Below are 9,287 nucleotides of genomic sequence, written 5' to 3'. Positions count from 1 at the left end.
AGGGGTTATTTTGGATATTTGTCAGTAGGTTTTTAAGTGGGTAGGGTTGTAACACGTGTTTGTGTATGTGTGGCAAGGATATGCTGCTAAAAATCCCAGGTGGTCACCCATCCGGGAGCTAGCAACTGCGGCCGGTACGTACGCTCAGTGCGTTTCCGCAGATTGAGCGTACGACCGCGCCTCACCAAGCCACAAAATATATTGCTATAGAAACTTGAAACATTCTAATATTCTCTAAACAGCGTTTATTTCTACCGTAGGTGATCCATTTAGTATCTGATATACATACCTTATTTCAAAATGTTAACTTTTTTGAAAATATTCTTTATATTATATAGTATAATTTTATGTAATTTCAAAACATCTCTGAAAAATAAATATTTTTATTGCTTTTAAAATGATCACTTTTTAAGTTTTTACTTTTTTAAATTACACCATACATTTTTCATTTCATATTTCGAAGCAGAATATTATTCAGAGTAGGTATTTCAATGCAAAAAAATCAAATAGCTGTGAACAAGATTTTGTGAGATACGCCTGTACACCACTCTACTCCTCTTATCTAAACCTTAAAAGCTAAAGAATAACTACTAAACTACCTAACGAGTAACGAATTAATTGTCTGAAATTTGGTCTTTGTACTTTGTAGTTTAAAATACTCCGATTCATATTCTGTTTTGGAGAACCAAAATGAATGGTGTCACTTAAAAAATGATAGACAAATTTAATAATAAAATATTTAAATTGGGTCGAAAATTTTGAAAATGTATATTGAATAATTCTTAGTTTCCATTTGTAAACATATTTCATCGAATATAATGATTTAACGTAGAACTAAAATGTAGCACACCCATTTCAGTAAGTTGAAGCAGAAAATTTATAAATGCTACACAATAGTAGAAGTTCCCGAGTTTTTTTAAATTTAAAATAAATATTTACAATATGTAGCGTGTGTACAATAAGCAAATGTGATAATTACATACACAATAAACTAAATTATTAGGTATACAAGACTTGATTATTATGAGATGAGAAACTTTCATTTCATCGATTGAACCTTTTTTATACCTAAAATTATTCGGTAAATAATATAATAATATATGATATTATGATTGTACTCAAACTTAATACTTATTAGTTACCTAATAATGTTTTGATTTCAATATTATAATAAATATTAATATTTCACACACTTAAGTCCTGCAGTCACTCTAGCAAACATTTTGCTATCTATATGTTATTTATATCAATACATATTATTATATTGAGCGATAAAAACGCAATCTACCATATAGTATATAATTTATAGGTGGGCGGATTTGGTTCAGTCAAATAATTTATTCGTTATTAAAATATGTTAATAATAAATATACATATCATTGATAAAATTTCAGCCATTTTCTGTCAGATTTTAAACTTAAGATTGGTGGAAAACATAAAAATACATTTCTTAGACGGTATTATATTATATAATGTTGAAACATTGAATGATCCTTTATTTGTTCATGAATATTTTTAGGGTATTTATTAATTCAATCAAAGATTTTGGACTTAAATAACGAATTCTTGGCCGATGTATTCTATTTTGCATGTAAATAATATATATATAATATAAATAATACTCTATATTCTTAAGTAAATTTACTGAAATATCGACTTTAGGAATTTTTTTTTTAAATTTAAAACAATAAGCATATTTTTTATATAATAGATTCACTAAAGTCACTATACACATGGCGCGTGACAGTCAACATTCTACGTAATACCGAAAATACGAACGAAAAAAAAACAAATAGTTTAAACAAGTATTGTTGTTAATTCAATATGAAAAAATAATTAATATTATTACGTAACATTAAAATTTGAATTTATTCAAACGTGACTGCTTGTTTATTTTAGTTACTGCAGGGGAGCGGGAATTAGGTCTTCTTCTCTCGTAACCACCGCCGCGCCGGCTCGGTTGTCCAGTGTATCCGCACTCCTGCAGAGTTTAGCGTCGTGTGTCTTGTTTTGACTTAAATAACAAAAAAAAAATAAACAAAACACGATGGAAGAGCATCGGTTTGCCCAAGAGTTTCAGTGCTCACCCAAACTGACAACTCTACAATAATAATAATAATAATAATTAATAATATCGTTGTGGAGTCGGACGGATATTATATAGGCTGATGCTTTCTTCGCATCGTGAAACCCACGCAGACTTGACTTAAATTCTCCAAATACTACAGCGACTATTGTCATTAGAATCTATTTGAGTATGATTGTTAGTTTCTTATTGTTGTGTTGTTGTTTGATCGTTGTACGCAAACGGAGAATGCTGTTTAGGCCGCATTGTCACATTGATATTGTCTTTACAAGATTGAAGATATCTAATAATTATTAAAGCATAATGATTTTTATATTGTGTGTGTATTATTTTATTTGTTTGCTGTTTGTGCAGATATCCGACTACATAGGCCATTTAACATCAAGTAATAAATTAATCGTATTTCTATAAAATAAAAAAAAGAATGTTTTAAATGTTCAACGCCGCTGTAAGTGTCATAATTTATTTAATATAATGCTTTCTTTTTTTTCACCGTTTGTAGTTTGAAAGAGATGGCACGTCATAAAAGCATGTAGACGTTCATATGCAGAGTATCATCGTCTAAAAGTAATAAAGAACAATATTTTTAACTCACGCAATGATATAAAATTATTGAAAACCATTTGTTTACTCATATGAAGCCCATGTAATTAAAAATAATAACACTCGTATATATAATACTTGTACTCAAATAATTTTTTATGTTTAAGTACGTGTATTAGTTATCATTAAAACCATCACATTATCTGATCATGCTTTATAAAGCATATCTCAACGAAGTCATTATATAGAAATTCTCTAAAGTAATATTACGTCCAAGACGTTCCAAAATCCGGAGAATTTATTATAACTGAAATATGTTGTTCTCCTTGATATTTCGATCGCAGTTGCTAATTCTAATTTAATATTTTAATTATAAAATATTATGATGATATGATATAATATTAACACGCATAAGTCGACTAGGGAGCAGAACCACCTGTTCATCTATAAAAAGCAAACATTATAACGAATATGTATAAATACATATATACTATAGAAGAATCTTTATAATTTAAGTATTTTACTGATTCTACCGATGAGTGATGTACAATTTGATTTTCCTTATTTCTCAATTCTAGTATAGATAGTCTGAAGTAGTGGTATTTAGTCCACTTTCGGCCCATATTAAACCCAGGTCATAAGTAGTTAAAGTTTTGATAAGCGGAGTGGAATAATAGTAAAGCGATACCTCACAAAGTTTTGGTTTGTAACTGGAGCTAAAAGTCGTACATAATTTATAAATACTCATAAGTCATAACTAATTAAATAAACTATTAGTTAAAAATTATTTATATCATCATTCACATAAAATGTATTTTGCTTTAGAGTTTGAAATTAAGATTGCATGTGTTGTTGTTTAAAAAAATAATAAGTTTTTCAAGAGTGTTCTATCGCAATGATTCACAATAGATATTAAATCAAAATTATATGAGAGAAAAATCTTTATTCTTTTATGATAATAAGTGTTTCATTTTAAAAGAGTCATCCAGTAATTGAGATACCCAAAAGATGAATTCTATATAAGAAAATGTATTATATTGTATGGCTTAGTTGTTCAAATATAATTGAATTATTGAATACCTATGTTGCTTTAAGACATGACACATGTACTATGAATATCTATTATATGTTTGATAAAATAAAATAGCAAGTATTAATTAATTTGCGCAAAAAAAGATTTCGAAAATGTTATCTAAATTTTGATAACATACTGTAGTAGCGAGTAAAAATTGTAAATTTAGTTCATTTTGGAGTTATTCACGTGACATAACACTTAAAAAATAGTTACTTAAATACTTAACCAACAACCGCTATCGCAACCCTAATATTGTATACACATGATAGCGGGTGCATAGATAAACTCTTTATAATGTATCAGTTAGTAGTTAGTAATTTACTACTCAAAGTAACCGTCTCCTTAACGAGAATTCAAAAGCCTCTGTTGGTATACATTTAAACTATACATAATATCCACGTACCGTCATGTACATAGTAATTACATAGACGGATTAGACTTATGTCCTATTAAATTTCTTACGTTTATAAACGAGATGGAGAAATTAAATGATGTAACTATATAAGACTTCTTGTTTTCCTTGAAAAATCACTTTCACGTTTGAATAAACAAATACGATCAGTGGGACAGTTGGAAAAAAAGAAGAGTGAAGACGTATCAAACATTAGTTAACATTATGACATAAATATATAAATCCCATTTTATAATGGTCCAATGTCAAGATTTGCAGGATTTAGTAAAATATCAGACATCACGTGAAATATTTTACTTTTAATGAAATTATATATTGTAAAATATAATAGTTATTAGCATCATTATAAAAATATTTAAATAATTATAATATACCAGCTGATCTCCGTGGACTTCGTTGCCTGTTAAAAACACCAACTTTGTGTGATTCAAAAATTGTGTTTAATTTGTCGTTTAATACATGACTATAGTCATGTTCAAAACTTCCCGTGACAAATTCCCATGGATTTAATAAATAGTCCACTATCCACCTTAGATTTGAAATAAATAGCAATCTTACAACACACAAAAATATTTAATATTTAGTACTATTTTTTATTTTTTGGTGGAATGATAACAAAACTATTGAATTTTTTAGTATGGTGATCCTCCGAAACTATTGGACTAAATGTATGCCTAAAACTTGCTAAAAATCAATGTACTTTTTCATTTAAAAAAATCTAGAAAATCAGAAAAATTTTATTTGTTTCTGGTTTAATAGTTTTTTTTATACCTAATTATACCAATTGTTGAGAAAATTATTGGAAATTTTAATTTTGACCTCTTGGAAGTACGAATTATGTCCCATTTACTACCAAAAAACGACAGAAATTACTTCTAAAGTAGAAATTCGAAGCATTTTTCTACTATTGATCGTTCACATAAGCACAAAAAATAACCACACATTATAAAATCAATATATTCATCGCCCGGTTCAGAATCTAAACTTGTTTGAAAATTGAGATCAATTCTCAGCATAAATTATATATTATTTATACAATATATATATATAGTTTGAATAATATAACAATAGTATATGTCCACAATGAAGAAATTATTCATGATGGATTATATTTATGAATAAAGTTTAATTGAAATACGTTGAACTAATAATGAGTCACTAGGAAGTTCAAAGTTTTGATTCAGAAATATTTAATGTAATATGAAGGCTCAGACGTCCTTTTTTAGCTGAGTTTTCTACGTCCTGTATGTGGATAGAGATTATGCAAACAAATCTTAAATTTAAAAAAAAAAAAGGCCATCAATTTTTCATAGTATACTTTTTATACATTTTTTAAAAATCACCCTACCTACGGAATAATAATTATTTTGAAAACTTTTAATATTTGGCAATTATGAGAGTAGAATACAATTAGAAATCATGCTAGTGTTTAACCACGAGTTTTTAAAACCACAGTGTTATGAAATAAGGTGGTTGTATTTGTAGCGCACTATTCGTTTTCGTAACACACGGAGACACCCCATAAATAGTTATTAACTTTATAATATGCTACAGAGATATGCCAGAATGAGAATTCTCTACCTCTTAGTCAATTTTGAATCAACACTTCAAATTAAACTGTTACTCCTTTTGTACACATCGATAATTAGACCACTGGTATCCCACGCTTGTTCAGTATGGGCAGCTGCTTCATCCAAGTGCGTCATTTGAGGGGGGGGGGGTTGCAGGGTGTATATTTGCACCAACTTTTTTTAAAACGCCTTATTTGGACTATGAACAAAAAATACATGTGCCGATACATCTAATTGTTTCACACTATATATATTTATTTTTTTCATTTTATTTAAAAAAAATAGTATGCTAATGTGTTTTATTTTATTAATTATATAACTGTTTATTGTGCCATTGTCAGCAAAGGCATACAAAAATTACAGGTTTTATTAAGCTATTTAGCTTATATTATGTAATTTAAGTCTAATGAAAAAAATGTGTACTACATAGGTTAGTTTCGGTTTGGTATTTTGTTATTAATGTAGCTGTACATTTATTTACCAAGTATAAATAACACTGGTAACCACGAAATAAGTTTATAGTGATATTGTCAATATAATACATTATCTGACATATTAAATTAACTATATAAATATTCTAAAAAATGTCTCCCCACTTGACCCCTTCCCTCCAAAAAAAGTGTTTTGGCTTGATAATGATTTTAAATCGCCTGCAAACATTTTGCCACCGAATACAAAAAAGTTTAAATGATACCCCTGACTTCATCCACTAAAATAAACAAGATCCTAATTTTACAAAATATATTTCTGAATTCTGAGGATATGCCTCAAAGCACCGTGGTTCATGAGAAACCGTAAAACCCACAATGAAAAGGGTATACCCTTCATCAATACATGGATAAAGATGCCATTCAGAAACTTTCACACCAAGCTAAAAAATTCAGTCGGAGACCATCATTACAACCTAAAGGGAAAAACAGTCAACAGACATCTGCAACCTTGTCTCTCTCAGGACGTTCTCTAAACGAATACCGAAGATTTATCGTAAGAAGATCAATTAGAATACACTTATACTATAACTATAATTTATTCAATTGTATCACTATCAATAATTCCATGTCTCAATAATATAATTAATTCATTGTAAAAAATAAATACTTAAAATAACACTATATGTCTGCTGAAACATTTTATAGTTATAATAATAGTAATAATATGCTGTAGGTTCGTGCAAAATTTCATATGCAGTAATCTAATATAAATATGTAAGTATAGTATATAGAACTGATAAAATCGTATTGATGTTGACTTCATATAGATAGTGTTGTACATGTTGTAATACATAGGTACGAACAATACTATAATAATACTTGCATAACAATAATTAATACTGTATAGGTAAATTATGATATTATATAATAAATAATAATGTTTCCGCAGTCTGTGCAGTCTTTGATTAACAAGCGAATGTATCATGTTATCTATAATACAATGGCAATATTATTATAATGCATTGTAGATGGACGATGTGTGCCCGTCGAAAGTTTTCCAGCGGAAAACCCCAACGACATGCGTTTGGTATCGTGCTATATTGTGATGGCATACTTTTAGTATTATGTACAACTGAAAATACGCGGATTAGTGCATAGAAATTTACTTGTGAAACTCGAAGTGATGGGATTAGACACGACGAGCCGTAGAAGCCCGTGATGTCGTCAGGCTGCCGAGGATTTGTGTCCCGTTGCAGTATTGTAATGCTGCACGTATTATATCGTTATACAAAATAATAATATGATACATAATAATAATATGTATATTATATACATACATACATATATATATATATATAGGGTGAATGGTAATTATATATTTTCAACAGTAAACGTTCGTCTTATAATAATTTCAAAAATAATATTTAATAACATATAATAATAATATAAAACGGAATATCTACTTTGATAGAACCACGGTTATATTTACTGTCACATTACTCCTTTTAATTAAAATAGGATTGATGCTTCTTGTGATAATTTTTGTACGCCCTTAAAATAATCACACTGTATATTATATATTATGTGTGTATAGTGTGCGTTATTCCTATTATTTCCCTTATCGCGAGCTGGCGCGTTCGGGTAATCCTCATTGGTTTTTAAGAGAACGCATTACTGTCAATTGTTGTTTTCATCTAACAATTGCGCAATATAACAAATTTATGTTCAGCAGATCACGTATAGCTTAGTTAGTTTAAAAATTAGAGCGCATCGACCTCGTAGGAAACTCGATGGTGAGAAAATTATCTGTGTTTGAGTGTGGTTTTTAAGTGAGTTATGAGCATTCTTAATTTATGCTTAATTAATAATTATACACTCAAAACTTGTTAAAAAAATGTTAACATCGTAAAAACACAGATAATTTTCTTACCATTATGTTTCATGATAGGTCGATTTACTCTGATTTTTAAACCAACGAGTAAGAACACTTGTGAGACGGAGACAACAATTGCCAGTTTTACGTCCTCTTAAACAAAGTTAATATTATATCCTATTAAACATTATGATTTTATACCTGTTTAACTTGTAGGTAGATCGATTTAAACTTATTTGAGACGATTAAAAATGAATTAAATTATTTATTTATTGTATACCTATAACTAAAAACGCGACGGCGCACTCTTCAGTTAAATATATACTTAAAGGTATAATGAATAAATAAACAAATAAATAAAAATCATGTTCTAATAATAACTTAAGTAGTCAAGTTGGATAATTTTTAAGCTGACTATCAAAACTAAAATAACAATATCCTTACTTGACTGTGTCTTATAATATCAGGATCTAAGTTAAAGAGTTGTAAACTATCCATAATTTGATGTGCACAATAAAATAAAAGTGACCTAAAGTGACAGTAGACTTTATGATTTTTAAATTGTATGAACTTATGTGAAGTAAAAATAACAGGGGAAGTTGTTTTGCCATAATGCTGTATAGTAGGTTTCGAGTGCAACTCATCATTGAGTAGGTATATTAAACATGAACATTATGTTCATGATATTATACTATATAATGGATATATTAAATTTGGGTTAATTAATAAATTATTGCATATTAGCATACGGAAAACGATTAATCATAGAAGATATTCTTTATGTGCCTTTATTTCTGAGGATATTTCAGAATTTATTTCTTAATTACTTTATTACTTAATAAATAAAGTAGTATACGAACTACGGTTTAACCAACAATAACTCTAAAAAAATATACAAACACAGTTTCATTTTATAGATATTTTAAGTTCAAATGTAGATAATATTATAGATAACTATAAACGAAGAAGAATAATTGCATTGTTTTAATTGTTGTAATTTAAAAATATTTTTCGTGGGTAGGTGTTTGATACTTTTTGATTATATTGTTACCTATATTTTATACACGCAATGACATTTTTAAATCCAATCTTTTTGGCGAAATATGTTGAACCTATTATAGGTTACTAACGTCTTAGAACTAACGTCTAATGCTGATTAGTAAAACAAATTACTTGAATTATAATAATTATATTAAATATATTTAGTAATATTAATGACTGTTTGACCATTTCGGAAATCGTTTTTCTTATTCAAAGTTAAAACTCTCTAGGCACCTAATACACAACAGAGCATTA

This window comes from Diuraphis noxia, unplaced genomic scaffold (assembly GCF_037042655.1).
Source record: "Diuraphis noxia isolate RWA-SAM2 unplaced genomic scaffold, SU_Dnox_SAM2 contig0003, whole genome shotgun sequence".
NCBI classification, from domain to species: Eukaryota; Metazoa; Arthropoda; class Insecta; order Hemiptera; family Aphididae; genus Diuraphis; species Diuraphis noxia.
This window is presented reverse-complemented; position numbering follows the sequence as displayed.